This window comes from Giraffa tippelskirchi, chromosome 7 (assembly GCF_054371585.1).
Source record: "Giraffa tippelskirchi isolate mGirTip1 chromosome 7, T2T-mGirTip1v1.2.pri, whole genome shotgun sequence".
NCBI lineage: Eukaryota > Metazoa > Chordata > Mammalia > Artiodactyla > Giraffidae > Giraffa > Giraffa tippelskirchi.
Window position 1 is genome coordinate 33,954,799 of NC_137281.1, and position 18,698 is coordinate 33,973,496.

General features: G+C 38.5%; 1 protein-coding gene across 3 annotated transcripts in view; it reads right to left on the minus strand.

Annotated features, from left to right (window-relative positions):
* LOC145514265 (uncharacterized) overlaps positions 1-18,698 on the minus strand; it is a 985,725-nt gene that overhangs the window by 945,878 nt on the left and 21,149 nt on the right. The window lies entirely within an intron of this gene.

An 18,698-nucleotide genomic window follows, 5' to 3' on the forward strand; every position in this document is an offset into this window, starting at 1 on the left:
CAGTAAACATTTAACTGTTGTCGTACTTTTCCAGTTTAAATTAAAAGCAACTACTACTTAGACTTTAAACCCAGAGAGAGAAGTGAATTTACAAAACATAAAAAAAGATAATTATAATATATCAAAGGAGGAGGAATATAATTACAAGGTAAATAAATATTTTAAAGGAGATTTCAATCAAAGAAATTAGAAAAACATATTTCTCATTTTTAGCTCAAGAAATTTCTGAAGCTACAGAAATCCTTTCAAAGTAAATATCTGATGAGAATTTAAGAATACATTTCATTAAGGGGAGTTAGGATTCTAAATTAGAATATAACAAGCTTTAGCTGATGTTTTAAAAAGTCCATTAAGATAAGAAGATCCCCATACTAGTCATATTCATTGATTTAGTTTGATGAAAGCCAAAGATAAAAATGGAGAAAAAAATAAGGATTAGACCAAATCCCATATAATCTTTCCAGTAGGATTACTTACGTCTGTGGGTTTTTTCTCATCTTAAGATAGCACCTTGAAAATTCTAGGCTTATTGGGAACAAGAAGATAACACGAGTCCTTTCAAATTTATTTAATTTTTAAAAATAACCCACATTGGCTACATGGGAAAAAGGCTTAGTCTGAGAATAAACCCTGGGGCAACACAAGGATCCACATTCATTATAGTCTCTGCCAACACCGTATCATTACTTCAGGTTCAAAGCAAAATCAATAGCAAATCATTTGACTTTGTAATAGCAGAAACTCAAGGCGACACCAGCTTAATCAAAGAAAGCTGTCTGGAAGGAGGTAGCTGCATGCACTAGGTTTAAACACTGTGAAGGATTTCAGCATCAAATGAAATAATTGTCTAAAATCCAGCTTTTCTATTTGTGTATTATTTAGGCATCTAAATGCCTTGCTATAAATCTTAGTATTCCATATTTGACAAATTACCTGTTCACAAGACCATTAGGGTTTGTTTCTACTCTTGTAAGTTTGTAAACAGCCAAGGGAACAATAACAACCACCCACCAAACACAGGAATATGTATTTCTCCAAATTGAACAAGGTACTTTTGTGTGCAAGGATCTCATACGTGTGAGCAGAGATGGGCCTCAGCTTCTGGCATCTTCCGCAAATTATTAGCAACATGCCTATTTCCATTTTGATACCTAGTTCAAATTATTATGTACTTAGGTAACTCATATGATTGAGTAATCTTTCTACTGATGTTGGAAAGAAAAGGAAGGGTACGTTAGATATCCGTTGGAATTGGTATCTGCCATTTATAGTCCTTGTTTGATTTACAAATGGGCAAACCTATTAATACTATCCAAAAAAAAAAAAGAGCCTACTGCAACAGCAGATATTTGTTTTCTTATTTACTGAGATATTCCCATAGAATCTCCTCAGATCACAAAGGTAGGGTGGACCTCCCATCCTAAGCATTAAGACCAGAGAAGAGTAGGTGGGTATATTCATGTATGGGAAGTCATTGGAAAGGTTATATATTTCACAACATAGTCAATAAAGAAATTGAGGCAGCATGGAATTTAATCCTCTTTAAGATGAAGATGCCGAGGTCTGGGGAGGTACGTGGTCTACTAAAAGGTATACATTTGTTAAACTATTAAAGCACTTGATTAGTCTAATCCATTTATTTCTCTTATTATTTTATTTATTATTATTTATTTCCAACTGCTCTCTTACCCTCTGATTAAATTTTTCTGCTCATATGCTAAAAGCATTTGCTCTCTGTAAAGATTCAGAATATACTGATTACCTTGGTGTGACAAAGTAGATTAACAAATTTGCCTTCTCTTTTTAGAAAAAAAGCAACCAACTAACCAAACCATTGGGTTAAAATTCATGCCTGAAAAAAAGTAAAATCATAAAATTAAGCTATGGAAATTTAAGGTATTAATAGTTAGATACCAATTTTTTACCTACTGATCTAAGGGGTGAGATGGTGATTGTATTTCCTTGCCAGTTTCCTAGACAACACACAGGTTTTGCACATTCACTCTGTAGATTCATACATTTATCCTTATAATCAACCACCACTGTGGGAACTGCAGTCCTCAAAACTAAGATGAAAATGATTATAAAAACAAGGGCTTTGCTCAAGGAGATCTAAGTCTGTGGGGCTTTTTGATAAGATCTTCTGATAACATTTCTACTTCAGAAATGAAGAAGCCGGAAGAGGAAGTAACTAGATGTAGCTTCATAAGGAGAGGTGATTTGTTTTTTTGCTTTTTGCTTGTTTTTTTTTATGTTTGAGAGACATTTGAAACTGTCCTTTGACTGTCACTAACTTATTGTCATGTGAAGACCGTTGTTTTACCCAGTATTTGCAAAGATTTTGATGCTTCTGGTCTTTCCTACTCTGGAACAATCATCTGACTCATTCCTAAAGCTCTATTAAAAGTAAGTATAGCACTAATATTCATTAAATGGCTGCTCTGGTGGTCTCTCGTGCATGTTGATGGATCTAGCACGCACCACATCCCTAAGTGACTGTTAGGGCATTCAGTGACTGTTAGTGACCTAAGGGCATTCAGTTCAGTTCAGTCGCTCAGTCATGTCTGACTCTTTGTAACCTCATAAACCCCAGCACGTCAGCCTCCCTATGCATCACCAACTCCCGGAGTTTACCCAAACCCATGTCTATTGAGTTGGTGATGCCATCCAAACATCTCATTCTCTGTCATCCCCTTCTCCTCTTGCCCTCAATCTTTCCCAGAATCAGGGTCTTTCAAATGAGTCAGTTCTTCGCATCAGGTGGCCAAAGTATTGGAGTTTCAGCTTCAACATCAGTCCTTCCAATGAACACCCAGGAATGATCTCCTTTAGGATGGACTGGTTGGATCTCTTTGCAGTCCAAGGAACTCTCAAGAGTCTTCTCCAACACCACAGTTCAAAAGCATCAATTCTTCTGCGCTCAGCTTTCTTTATAGTCCAATTCTCACATTCATACATGATGACTGGAAAAACCATAACCTTGACTAGATGGACTTTGTTGGCAAAGTAATGTCTCTGCTTTTTAATATGTTGTCCAGGTTGGTCATAACTTGTCTTCCAAGGAGTAAGCATCTTTTTATTTCATGGCAGCAATCACCATATGCAGTGATTTTAGAGCCCCAAAAAATAAAGTCCGCCACTCTTTTCACTGTTTCTCCATCTATTTGCCATGAAGTGATGGGACCAGATGCCATGATCTTAGTTTTCTGAATGTTGAGCTTTAAGGCAACTTTTTCACTCTCCTCTTTCACTTTCATCAAGAGGCTCTTTAGTTCTTCACTTTCTGCCATAAGGTTGGTGTCATCTGCCTATCTGAGGTTATTGCTATTTCTCCCAGCAATCTTGATTCCAATTTGTGCTTCTTCTAGTCCAGCGTTTCTCATGATGTACTCTGCATATAAGTCAAATAAGCAGGGTGACAATATACAGCCTTGATGTACTCCTTTTCCTATTTGGAACCAGTCCGTTGTTCCATGTCCAGTTCTAACTGTTGCTTCCTGACCTGCATACAGGTTTCTCAAGTGGCAGGTCAGATGGCCTGGTATCCCCATCTCTTTCAGAATTTTCCACAGTTTATGGTGATCCACACAGTCAAAGGCTTTGACATAGTCAATAAAGCAGAAATAGATGTTTTTCTGGAACTCTCTTGCTTTTTCAATGATCCAGCAGATGTTTGCAATTTGATCTCTGGTTTCTCTGCCTTTTCTAAAACCAGCTTGAACATCTGGAAGTTCACGGTTCATGTATTGAAGCCTGGCTTGGAGAATTTTGAACATTACTTTACTAGCGTGTGAGATGAGTGCAGTTGTGCGGTAGTTTGAGCATTCTTTGGCATTGCCTTTCTTAGGGACTGGAATGAAAACTGACCTTTTCCAGGCCTGTGGCCACTGCTGAGTTTTCCACATTTGCTGGCATATCGAGTGCAGCACTTTCACAGCGTCATTTTTCAGTATTTGAAATAGCTCAACTGGAATTCCATCACCTCCACTCCACTTTGTTTGTAGTGATGCTTCCTCAGGCCCACTTAACTTCACATTTCAGGATATCTGGCTCTAGGTGAGTGATCACATCATCGTGGTTATCTGGGTTGCGAAGATCTTTTTTGTACAGTTCTTCTGTGTATTCTTGCCACCTTTTCTTAACATCTTCTGTTAGGTCCATACCATTTCTGTCCTTTATTGAGCCCACTTTTGCATGAAATGTTCCCTTGATATCTCTAATTTTCTTGAAGAGATCTCTCGTCTTTCCCATTCTATTGTTTTCCTCTATTTCTTTACATTGATTGCTGAGGAAGGCTTTCTTATCTCTCCTTGCTATTCTTTGGAACTCTGCATTCAAATGGGTATATCTTTCCTTTTCACTTCTCTTCTTTTCCCAGCTATTTGTAAGGCCTCCTCAGACAGCCATTTTTCCTTTTTTTGATTCCTTTTTCTTAGGGATGGTCTTGATCCCTGTTCTCCTGTACAATGTCATGAACCTCCGTCTATAGTTAATCAGGCACTCTGTCTATCAGATCTAGTCCCTTAAATCTATTTCTCACTTCCACTGTATAATCATAAGGGATTTGATTTAGGTCTTACCTGAATGGTCTAGAGGTTTTCCCTACTCTCTTCAATTTAAGTCTGAATTTGGCAATAAGGAGTTCATGATCTGAGCCACAGTCAGCTCCAGGTCTGGTTTTTGCTGACTGTATAGTGCTTCTCCATCTTTGGCTGCAAAGAATATAATCGATCTGATTTCAGTGTTGACCATCTGGTGAGGTCCATGTGTAGAGTCGTCTCCTGTTTTGTCAGAAGAGGGTGTTTGCTATGACCAGTGCATTCTCTTGGCAAAACTCTATTAGCCTTTGCCCTGCTTCATTCTGTACTCCAAGGCCAAATTTGCCTGTTATGCCAGGTGTTTCCTGACTTCCTACTCTTGCATTCCAGTCCCCTATAATGAAAAGGACATCTTTTTGGGTGTTAGTTCTAAAAGGTCTTGTAGGTCTTCATAGAACTGTTCAACTTTAGCTTCTTCAGCGTTACTGATCGGGGCATAGACTTGGACTACCTCTGTCATTTTCAAGATCAGGAACCCGAGACACAGAGTGCTGATGTGATTCCCTCAGTCACCCTGCTAGATCGGAGAACAACCAGGATTTGAACACGAGTGTTCTCTCCCCAAAGTCTCCTTACTTTGCCATAAAATCACACTGCCTTTTTCTATGCTCCCTTTGTTATAAAGTGGTTAAGAGCTTGGGCACTATGTCAAGCACACAGGTCACGTTAACTCTTACAAGTGTAGCTTTCAGCGCATGACTTCCAGTCAGCTTACCTATCTGAAAATGGTTTCAGTGCATACCTCCTTCAAGAGATTGTTAAACAAAGGATCATAAGAGACTACTACCAACAGCTATATGCCAATAAAATGGACAACTTGGAAGAAATGGACAAATTCTTAGAAAAGTATAACTTTCCAAAACTGAACCAGGAAGAAATAGAAGATCTTAACAGACCCATCACAAGCACAGAAATCGAAACTGTAATCAGAAATCTTCCAGCAAACAAAAGCCCAGGACCAGACGGCTTCACAGCGGAATTCTACCAAAAATTTAGAGAAGAGCTAACACCTATCCTACTCAAACTCTTCCAGAAAATTGCAGAAGATGGTAAACTTCCAAACTCATTCTATGAGGCCACCATCACCCTAATTCCAAAACCAGACAAAGATGTCACAAAAAAGGAAAACTACAGGCCAATATCACTGATGAACATGGATGCAAAAATCCTTAATAAAATTCTAGCAAACAGAATCCAACATCATATTAAAAAGATCATACATCATGACCAAGTGGGCTTTATCCCAGGAATGCAAGGTTTTTTTAACATCCGCAAATCAATCAATGTAATACACCACATTAACAAATTGAAAGAAAAAAACCATATGGTTATCTCAATAGATGCAGAAAAAGCCTTTGACAAAATTCAGCATCCATTTATGATTAAAACCCTCCAGAAAGCAGGAATAGAAGGAACATATCTCAACATAATAAAAGCTATATATGACAAACCCACAGCAAACATTATCCTCAATGGTGAAAAATTGAAAGCATTTCCCCTAAAGTCAGGAACAAGGCAAGGGTGCCCACTTTCACCACTACTATTCAACATAGTTTTGGAAGTTTTGGCCACAGCAATCAGAGCTGAAAAAGAAATAAAAGGAATACAGATAGGAAAAGAAGAAGTAAAACTCTCACTGTTTGCAGATGACATGATTCTCTACATAGAAAACCCTAAAGACTCTACTAGAAAATTACTAGAGTTGATCAATGAATATAGTAAAGTTGCAGGATATAAAATTAACACACAGAAATCCCTTGCATTCCTATACTCCAATATTGAGAAAACAGAAAGAGAAATTAAGGAAACAATACCATTCACCACTGCATCAAAAAGAATAAAATACTTAGGAATATATCTACCTAAAGAAACAAAAGACTTATATATAGAAAACTATAAAACACTGATGAAAGAAATCAAAGAGGACACAAACAGATGGAGAAATATACCGTGTTCATGGATTGGAAGAATTAATATAGTGAAAATGAGTATTCTACCCAAAGCAATCTACAGATTCAATGCAATCCCTATCAAGCTACCAATGGTATTTTTCACAGAACTAGAACAAATCATCTCACAATTTGTATGGAAATATAAGAAACCTCGAATAGCCAAAGCAATCTTGAGGAAGAAGAATGGAACTGGAGGAATCAAGCTGCCTGACTTCAGGCTCTACTACAAAGCCACAGTCATCAAGACAGTATGGTATTGGCACAAAGATAGAAATATAGATCAATGGAACAAAATAGAAAGCCCAGAGATAAACCCACGCACATATGGACACCTTATCTTCGACAAAGGAGGCAAGAATATACAATGGAGAAAAGACAATCTCTTTAACAAGTGGTGCTGGGAAAACTGGTCAACCACTTGTAAAAAAATGAAACTAGAACACTTCCTAACACCGTACACAAAAATAAACTCAAAATGGATTAAAGATCTAAACGTAAGACCGGAAACAATAAAACTCCTAGAGGAAAACATAGGCAAAACACTCTCCGACATAAATCACAGCAGGATCCTCCATGACCCACCTCCCAGAATATTGGAAATAAAAGCAAAAATAAACAAATGGGACCTAATTAAAATTAAAAGCTTTTGCACAACAAAGGAAACTATAAACAAGGTGAAAAGACAGCCTTCAGAATGGGAGAAAATAATAGCAAATGAAGCAACAGACAAACAATTAATCTCAAAAATATACAAGCAACTTCTGCAGCTGTATTCCCGAAAAATAAACGACCCGATCAAAAAATGGGCCAAAGAACTAAACAGACATTTCTCCAAAGAAGACATACAGATGGCTAACAAACACATGAAAAGATGCTCAACATCACTCATTATTAGAGAAATGCAAATCAAAACCACAATGAGGTATCATTTCACACCAGTCAGAATGGCTGCTATCCAAAAGTCTACAAGCAGTAAATGCTGGAGAGGGTGTGGAGAAACGGGAACCCTCTTACACTGTTGGTGGGAATGCAAACTAGTACAGCCACTATGGAGAACAGTGTGGAGATTCCTTAAAAAACTGGGAATAGAACTGCCATATGACCCAGCAATCCCACTGCTGGGCATATACACCGAGGAAACCAGAATTGAAAGAGACGCGTGTACCCCAATGTTCATCGCAGCACTGTTTACAATAGCCAGGACATGGAAGCAACCTAGATGTCCATCAGCAGACGAATGGATAAGGAAGCTGTGGTACATATACACAATGGAATATTACTCAGCCATTAAAAAAAATACATTTGAATCGGTTCTACTGAGATGGATGAAACTGGAGCCCATTATACAGAGTGAAGTAAGCCAGAAAGAAAAACAACAATACAGTATACTAATGCATATATATGGAATTTGAAAGATGGTAACGATAACCCTATAAGCGAGACAGAATAAGAGACACAGATGCATGGAACAATTTTATGGACTCTGAGGGAGAAGGTGAGGGTGGGACGTTCTGGGAGAAAGGCATTGAGACATGTGTATTGTCATATGTGAAACAGAGCACCATTCCATGTTCGATGCATGTGACAAGGGCTCAGGGCCGGGGCAATGGGATGATCCAGAAGGATGGGATGGGGAGGGAGGTGGGTGGGGGGTCCGGGAAGGGGAACACATGTAAACCCATGGCTGATTCATGTCAATGTATGGCAAAAACTATTACAATATTGTAAAGTAATTAGCCCCCAACTAAAATAAATAAATTTATAAAATAAATAAATAAAAAAAAAAAAAAAAAAAAAGAGATTGTTAAGAAGATTAAACTGTGTATGAAGCCAGTGAAATAAAACTTTGAGGAAATGATAAAGCTCTTCTTATTGTTATTATTAACTGTTTTTTGTGTGTTAATAGCCTAACAGCCAACAGACTTGTAACCACCCAATAAAGTGAGGTATGTAGCAATGGGCAGAACACAGAGGAAAAAAAATGGCAAATTCTGATTGAAACCACTAAAGGACACGGAAGACTAAGTGAAATAGGAGAGGAAAGAACCACCTTCTACAGGAAAAAAAAAAAAAAAATAGAGAGAGAGCCTACTTCTCTCTTGTAAGAATTGGGGGAAAAAATTTTTAAAAAATCAAGTTAATGTAGTTGATAAATCAGGATCTATTAGACTGAATGTTTTCCCCTAAAATGCATATGTTGAACCCTTATCCCCAGTGTGATGATATATGGAGAAGAAGTCTTTGCGGGGTAATTAGGGTTAGGTTTGCTGATGGGATTAGTATCTTTAAAAAAAATTTTTGGCCATACCACCTGGTATGTGGGATTTTATTTCCCTGACCAGGGATCAAACCTGCACCCTCTGCTTTGGAGGCGTGGCATCTTAACCACTGGGTTGCCAGAGAAGTAGGGGATTAGTCTCTTTACAAGGAAAAAAATTAGTATGCTTTCTCTCTTAGCTGAAGGTGACAGTTTGCAAGCCAGGACGAAGGCTCTCACCAGAAACTGGCCATGCTGGCACCCTCAGACTTCTAGCCTCCGGAACTGTGACAAAATCCATTTCTGTAGTTTAAACCACCCAGTCTCTGGTATTTTGTTATAGCAGACAGGATCAAATATCTGGAAAACCAAGTGTAACTGAAGAGAAGGTAAGAGTACCTGAAAAGTAACCTTTCTAACACATGGCAAATATATACTTTGAACACTGTTACCATTCTAGATGTGTTAGTGTATTTTCACTTTTTTTTTTTAGTCAAGAGAACTGAGATGGGAGTTAGGGAAAGATTTTTTTACATACACATGATAAAGATGGCCAGCAGTGAGGAAACTAATTCATTAATATGGTGCAACAGAACAATTTATTTAAACTGGTGCCTTCTATTCTCCCCCACTCTGTTTCTGTCTTTTTTAGTGAAGCATCCCTTTCTCAAGTCTAAGATGTTGGAAGGGTAAAGAAGAAGCACTCTGGGTCAATAGCCCTTGAGCCTGAGCTTTATGCTGTGATGTAGTGATAGCAGTCAGGGCCCAAGCAGCAATGATAGTACATTCAGGCTGGTCCATTGAGAAGTACTTAATGAAGATGGTTTGTTAACACACAGGCAGAATTTAGGGAAGACAGCTGTGATTCGTGCAATGCACCAAGGCCAGCAAAAGTGTGGAATTAGTACTCTGCTTAGGCTTTCAGATAGCGGAACAAAATACAGAGTAGGTAGCTGCAAGGTAGATCTTCCCAAGAGGCACTGTGGCCTTCAGTAGAGTGATGGAGCCAAATCACAGGAATTCAGCAAGGGCAGAACTGGGGGAATAAACAGCTTCGCCTCATTATCTTCCACCCCATTCTCTAATCTCTGGCGAAAAACATCCAATGATAGCAGAAAGCAAAAAGCTTATTTTTTTTTTTTTTACGTTGGCCATGTACATCAGGCTTCTAGGACACAAACAGAGTAGACAGAGGGTAGAAAATGGATTAGGAGGGGAAACAGAAGATAATCCACCACAGGAAGAAAGAAAGAAGGGAGAGAGAACAGCCCATGAGGGGAAAACAAAAGTGCTATAGGTTCCTCCAGCGCTCTAACAGTGGGATAAGTGGTGCCTGCTTCCGGACTAGTAACTCCAGGAAACAGCAAGAGTTCAAAGTGGAAATCTACCGGCAACCCTTAGGAGTGCGATCTTAAACACAAGGCTTCAGAGTCAGCCAAGAGTGTGGCCTGGGAGCCCAAAGCATCAGGACTTTAAGACATCTAAGGGCTTCAACAATGAGAATACCGTTTTGTTTGTTACGGTGCAGAAAAGGTCAGGCATTTACTCAAGATCATACATCCATCAGTTGGAGAAACTGAGCTGTATTAATTCTGATTTTTTTTTTCCCCTTGTGCCAACATGCTTAATAGGTATAACCCCTCTGGCCTTTGTTTTTGTTGTCATAAAAATATTTTTACAATAATTTATATAACCGTATCCTGTTTGATCAGCTGAAAAGACTCGGTGAAACATCTATGAAAGTGAGAAGTGTGGATCTGGCTGTCTTTCATACTCTCAGACTCATCCCCTAGAAAGAGACAAGTGATGAGTGTAGATAAATTACATGACATTTTCTTCCTAACAAAAGTATTTATCTGCATAGTCTGAATTCTTAACTGATGCAGAAGGATTCAAAATACTTTTCGGCAGTTGGCTAAAGAGATAGACTCTTAGGTTTATGATCTATAGATGAAACCTTAGCAGGATTCACAGATTTGGAATGGGGATGGTAATAAAATTAGAAATTTTTGCAGAAGTGAAGATATTTTCTTCAGGAAAAAGCATTGAATATTTTAAAAAGGGCAAGAAATATTGGGTATCTTTTAAGAGGAGTGGGGATCCCTTGGGTATTACCTGATTCCACAGCATAAGCACTGACGATTGTCTTTCAGTTGGCTTATTTATACTCTTTAGTGGTAGAAATTGTATAAAACTGAATATCATGCAAATAATTATTGTCCATAGCAGTAAAATTGAATAGTCTAGTAAAGATAAAATTGATTTTCCAATCTGTAGAAAAGATGACTCCAAACATTACATTTTATTGCCCAACAGATGTTTAGCCAGTTTAGCACTTATTATTACATTTATCTCTGCATTCCTGATTGCCTGAGTATATCTGTCTTCCAAATTCACCTGTGAACCCAGTATTAGTATCTTTCTCATTCCCATTAATGTTACTTACATCTTTGATAGCTTTTCTTTATGTATTCATCTAAGAGTTATAATTTAACCTTATACTTTAGAATTTGTGCAAGCATTCTAAAGTTGCTTAATGATTTCTGAGTAGCATTTATTTTTATTCAACAAGTATTTATTGAATGTCTGCTTTGTCCCAGGTAGTGAGACACTGTGGATTCAGTGAGGAAGGCAGAAAATACTCCAGCCTTAATGAATGCCACAGTCTAGTGCAGATGACTTGCACTGGAGTAATTTTTTTTTTTAATATAAAAATAAAATTCTGCTGTATGTCATGGAGGAAATAAATATTGACTTTTAAGGGAAAACCAGACCAGATAAGGCAGTTCAAAGTGATCTTCCTATGGTTTTAGGCTGATATCTGAGGAAAATTTACTAACTCACTGTGAGGTAAGGATGAGTATGAGCAAGAATATTTCTACATAGAGGATTTAATCCATGTAAAGACCTAGAGACGGAAAAGATAAGTCACTTTGGAGCAGAAAGTAAAGAACAATGTGGTGCCAGAAGGAAAGAACCTGAAGGGTCTTGCCATCCATGATATGTACTTTGATCCTAAAAATACAAAGTATATAAATTATATATGCTTAAGATGCTAAAGTAGATTCCCATTGCTCCTATTATTTAAAAAAAAAAAAATCTTTCTAGAAATGCAGAGAGAATGGAATAGAAGGAAATTTAAAAAATGTGGAAAGTTTGGTTTTAATGGGAATAGTGAGCTTGATTTCACATAGGAAGTGTAAAAGATGCTTTGAGATTTTCTAGCGAGCATTGATGTAGATAACTATATGCCAGCAAATTTGGAAAACTCAGCAGTGGCCACAGGACTGGAAAAGGTCAGTTTTCATTCCAACCCCTAAGAAAGGCAATGCCAAAAAAAGCTCTAACTACCACACAATTGCACTCATCTCACACGCTAGTAAAGTAATGTTCAAAATTCTCCAAGCCAGGCTTCAGCAATATATGAACCATGAACTTCCAGACGTTCAAGCTGGTTTTACAAAAGGCAGAGGAACCAGAGATCAAATTGAAACATCTGCTGGATCATTGAAAAAGCAAGGGAGTTCCAGAAAAACATCTATTTCTGCTTTATTGACTATGTCAAAGCCTTTGACTGTGTGGATCACAATAAACTGTGGAAAATTCTGAAAGAGATGGGAATACCAGACCATCTGACCTGCCACTTGAGAAACCTGTATGCAGGTCAGGAAGCAACAGTTAGAACTGGACATGGAACAACAGACTGGTTCCAAATAGGAAAAGGAGTACGTCAAGGCTGTATGTTGTCATCCTGCTTATTTAACTTATATGCAGAGAACACCATGGGAAATGCTGGGCTGGATGAAGCACAAGCTGGAATCCAGATTACTGGGAGAAATATCAATAACCTCAGATATGCAGATGACACCACCCTTATGGCAGAAAGTGAAGAAGGACTAAAGAGCCTCTTGATGAAAGTGAAAGAGGGGAGTGAAAAAGTTGCCTTAAAGCTCAACATTAAGAAAACTAAAATCATGTCATCCGATCCCATCACTTCATGGCAAATAGATGGGGAAACAGTGGCATAATTTATTTTGGGGGCCTTGAAAATCACTGCAGATGGTGATTGCAGCCATGAAATTAAAAGACGCTTACTCCTTGGCAGTAAAGTTATGACCAGCCTAGACACCATATTAAAAAGCAGAGACATTACTTTGTCAACAAAGGTCTGTCTAGTCAAAGCTATGGTTCTTCCAGTAGTCATGTGAGAGTTGGACCATAAAGAAAGCTGAGCACCAAAGAATTGATGCTTTTGAACTGCACTGTTGGAAAAGACTCTTGAGAGTCCCTTGGACTGCAAGGAGATCCAACCAGTCCATCCAAAAGGAAATCAGTCCTGAATATTCATTGGAAGGACTGATGCCGAAGCTGAAACTCCAATACTTTGGCCACCTGATGCGAAGAACTGACTCAACTGAAAAGACCCTGAGGCTGGGAAAGATTGAGGATGAGAGGAGAAGGGGGCGACAGGATGGGATGGTTGGACGGCATCACTGACTCAACGGACATAGTTTGAGTAAGCCCCAGGAGTTGGTGATGGACAGGGAAGCCTGGTGTGCTGCAGTCCATGGGGTCACAAAGAATCGGACATGACTGAGCAACTGAACTGAACTGATTCTGACTGGTGTGAGGTGATATCTCATTGTAGTTTTGATTTGCATTTCTCTAATAATGAGCAATGTTGAGCATCTTTTCATGTGTTTGTTAGCCATCTGTATGTCCTCTTTGGAAAAATGTCAGTATAGGTCTTTTTCCCAATTTTTGATTGGGTTGTTTGTTTTTCTGGCATTGAGTTTTATGAGCTGCTTGTATATTTTAGGGATTAATCCTTTGTCAGTTGTTTCATTTGCTATTCTTTTCTCCCATTCTGAGGGTTGTCTTTTCACTTTCCTTATAGTTTCCTTTGCTGTGCAAAAGCTTTTAAGTTTAATCAGGTCCCACTTGTTTACTTTTGTTTTTATTTCTGTTACTCTAGGAGGTGGGTCACAGAGGATCTTGCTTTGATTTATGTCATTGAGTGTTCTGCCTATGTTTTCCTCTAAGAGTTTTATAGTTTCTGGTCTCACATTTAGGACTTTTATCCATTTTGAGCTTATCTATGTGTATGGTGTTAGGAAGTGTTCTAATTTCACTCTTTTACATGTAGCTGTCCAGTTTTCCCAGCACAATTTATTGAAGAGGCTGTCTCTGCCCATTGTATATTCTTGCCTCCTTTGTCAAAAATAAGGTACCCATAGGTGCATGAGTTTATTTCTGGGCTTTCTATCTTGTTCCATTGGTCTATATTTCTGGTTTTGTGCCAGTACCATTCTGTCTTAACGATTGTAGCTTTGTAGTATAATCTGAAGTCAGGAGGGTTGATTTCTCCAGCTCCATGCTTCTTTCTCAAGACTGCTTTGTCTATGCAGCATATTTTGTGTTTCCATATGAACTGTGAAAATTTTTTTTCTAGTTGTGTGAAAAATGCCATTGGTAACTTGAGAGGGATCACACTGAATCTGCAGATTGCATTTGGTAGTATAGTCATTTTCAAAATATTGATTCTTCCTACCCAGAAACATGAAATATTTCTCTGTTTACGCTATCTTTGATTTCTTTCATTAGTGTCTTATAATTTTCTGTGTACAGTTCTTTTGTCTCTTTAGGTAAGTTTATTCCTTGATATTTCTTTTTGTTGTAATGGTGAATGGGTTTGATTCCTTAATTTCTCTTCTGATTTTTCAATGTTAGTATATACACACAGAGGACCAGCCCAGTAACTCACGATCAGGCTCCAACAATCACTAGGTGACCTCATCAATCAAATCCTAAGGCTTTTCCAAAGCCTGTTGATTGCAACAAAATTCAGGCTTGTACACAAAAGTCTGATAAGCTTGTTCATGACTAGGACAATTGACTTCAGAAAGTTTTTTAAAGTAAATTCTGGTCCTCCCTCAGATTTTCATTCCATCCAGGTAGCTTTTAACTCTATGCTTATTAATGGGCTGAACTGAGACGTTTCTCTTTTAGTAAAAAGGACCAGGATGGAAAGGGAAACCATGTCCACTGCAGTTAATTAATCTGGCATACCAGCCTTCTTACCCTTTCAATGAGTCATCTCAAAGGAAGATGGCTAAAATTATTTATCTTGTACTTCAACTCCAGTGAACAAAGGCTCCAAAATGAAACCAAAATGCTCCTAGTCTCTGCTATAACTGCAAAGAGCCAGGACATTGGAAATGAGACTGTTACAAATTCAAGAACCTCAGGTGCCTCAGCCCTCTAACCAGCTTTTCTAATATCCTCCCAATTCAGAGCTGGGAGCTCCAAGGAATGACAGGATTCCCTGGTGGCTCAGACGGTAAATAATCCGCCTGCAGTGCAGGAGATCTAAGTTCAATACTTGGGTTGGGAAGATCCCCTGGAGAAAAGAATGGCAACCATCTCCAGTATTCTTATCTAGGAAATACTGTGGACAGGGTCCACGGGGTCAAGTCCCATGGGGTCACAAAGAGTCAGATATGACTGAATTACTGAGCATGTACACAAGGAATGGCAGGGGTTCTTCCCAACCCTCCCCCTTCATCACCTTTGAGAAACATTTCTCCATAGAGGGGATGAAACTCCCCTAGTCCTAATGGGCCTGGAGCCATACTTTCAGTGCCTGACGCCACTTCTACAAAGAAGCCCCTGCCTCAGAGTGCTAAAATAGCTCAAGTAGTGGGGATCTCTAATGGACCTCGAGAGATTCCTGTCTCTGAACCTATCCCCTTTGGGAGGTGCACACCATTCTCTCCTTAGTTTTGATCTTCCTACCAATTAGGCTGAAACTTAAAGAATTATAAAAGGTGAAAATAACTCTGGAATTGGATAATAGTCAAAGTAACCAGCCAGGTGAATGAAATGTCCCTTTGACATCTTTCATTTGTTTCATCTCTGACAGAATGAAAACTGATTCTTATTAAAACTCTCATGCCTCCCTTTTGAATCAGCTATCACATTCCTTATAGGCAAAATCTCCAACTGATATTGGCAAAATTCACAGCATGTTTCCCATCAGATTCAAGTAAACCATCAAAGCCTCTTCCCCCAATTAATCAATACTCTATAAGAAGCCCTTTAATGGGCAAAGACAGTAATTGATTACAAGACTCAAGGCCTTGTCATCCTTGCACCAGTCCCTATAACATTTTTATTTACCAGTGGGAAAGTCTAAGGGCAAAGGATGGAGGCCTGTCCAGGACCTCTGGACAAGAAACAACATCGTTATCCCTTGATGCCCTGTTGTTCCTCACCCTCAGTTACTACCGTCCATTCCCACCAAAAGTAAATTCTTTACTGTAATGGATTTATGCAGTGCATTCTTTAGTATTTCAGTTGATGAAGCTACCAGTATTTTTGCTTTCACTAGTGAAGAAAAGTAATTTACCTGGCTAGTCATGCCTCAGGCTTTTACTGAGAGTCCTTCTTATTTCCTACAAATTCTGAAGGCTGATCTGGATAATATCAAGTTCCCCAGAGGTTCTACTTTGCTGCAATAGGGGGATAATTTGCTTCTTTGCTCTCCTTCTCAAGCCTCCTCAGAGGAAGACAGTATCCACTTTCTAAAGCTTTTAGCCTTAAAGGGACGTAAAGGTTGCCAAAGAAAAAATGCAGTTTGCCCAAATCCAAATTCAATATTTAGAACATCTCATACCAGAACTTCTAGATCCAGATAAACTTCATGGTGTCCTAAGTTTCCCCAAACCCAAAACTAAGCACCAACTGGGGTTTTCTTGGGCTAATTGGTTATTGCCAAAACTGGATCCCAAATTTCTCACGGCCAAACCTCTGCAGGTTTTACTCATCAATACAAACCGCAATCCAATTCCATGGATAGAACTGAATGACATAGAGTTTAACTCCTTAAAGAAGAGTTTGGTGAACCCACTTGCTCTTAGGTAGACCAACGATCAGATCCCATTTTTTTCCTCATCATGGTTGCAGACACAAACAGCAACTCTTTGCTGATCCCCAATAAATCCATCTTTGCTGGAGAAGTAGCTGGCAGTCTATTTGGCATAGATCAACACACCCCTGCCCCAACACCTCCTTTACTGGACTCCTCTCATTAAGACACCCTCTGGGAAATTGTTGCCAGGACCAAGTATCAGACAACTAAGAACTGCCCACAGAGCATGCAAAAATTATTCTAACTAGCCAACCCTAAGCCTATTTACCTACTTCAGCTATTCCTTCTTGCAGAAGTCACTATATAGTCCCTTGTCCACTCACTCCCTCTGCCTCCTGACTGATCCTGGGGCTTCTCTATATGGCCCTGCATTGCATATTGTGCTTCCTGTTCCCTGCCTCCAAGGAGGTATAAGTACACAAAACTTCTTTCAACGAAAGTAAGTTAGAACACATCTGAAGGTCTTATCATACTTGATTAAAGCAAATGCTGAATACTCTTTTAATACAAGAAGGCTAGAAAGAATTGGATGTGAGGGAGTGATGAGGGTGTTGCATGACTACACAATTGATCAGAGATCATTTAAGTGGGGGGACACATTCAGCTAATCATTTATGAGACCAAGGATGGGAATTTAAAGGGTCTAACAAGCAGCCTTGTTACCGATACATGAAATTTGAAGATAACTTTGTGTGTAAATCATATGAGTAAGAATGGATCTCTGCAATAAACAATTTTCAGAAACACAAAAAAGATGGGGGAGATTTCTTGACTGTTGTTCCTGTTTTCCAGGAGAAAAGGACTCAGGTAAAGTTCCACATTTTCACTAGCCTTTTTAGAATAGGAGAATTCTTATCACGCCAGGTCATATTGCTTAACTGTCTTTTTTACTTTTTTTCTCTACCGTTGGGAGCTTTAACAGAGCTTTTGGAGAGGGATAAAAACATGGAGTGTCAATTATAAATATTGTCTGAGATTCCATTAGTCTCAAAACCAACTTTGCTGAAACAAACCACCTAGGGTTAAAACCAAACAAATCACTTGTGAGGTACTGACTCATTCTACATGTTATCAGACTGGGCTTCAAAAAATTAAAGCAACTGAAATCATTACTGATATTCTTTCAGGAACTAATACAGATTATTTCAAGATAAAGATGGCTTTGTGTCTATAAGTTCATAAACCATTAAATTCCACCTTGGTCTCCTCAGCTCCATAGAACACTACGCCTCAACCCCTACCTCACTGAGAAAGGGGCAGAGGGTGAGAAAAGAGGATGTGCAAAGAATTAACTTGGATTTATGAATTTGCCTCTCACAGGGTCTCAATCACAGAACAGAGAGGAAATCATAACATAATAAAATTGCATTCATGCATATTCACTTAGAAGAATTTTATTTAATATTAACAATATCCTAAGTCATCATGATTTAGCTAATAAACCAGCCAACAATTCATATTGGAATTGTTTGACTTCCTGTCAAATAGCAGCATTCTTGTACATGAAGAAAGAATGAGGTAAACAACTGAGAATTAATGAATTGAGAAATACCCGAAGAGCTCTAAGATCTAGGTTCTTGGAAGAACTCCAAGTAGTAGTCTTGATTTTGATTAATATTACAATTTATCCAGTTAAAGAAGTACCTCATAAATACTCATGAAGCATTTTATTAGGTGATTGTAAATACTTAAAATCTTATTTTGCAGTCTTTTTCATCACAAAGAAAGAGGAACAATCTGTGAGCTGTATATCATTTAGCCTTGCTCATTGACAGCAAAAGTCACACAGCGTTTTAAAAACAACATGTTTCAATATTCAGGCTGCCTTTGCATAAAGTCGGTGTTCTTCTGGATCTGCCCTTGGACTAAGATGATATATAGGATGTATTCTGTGAGGACATGTGCTCTCATACACCCTAGTGGCACTTTTCTCTAAGGCCATCACATTGATGAGCTGAGGA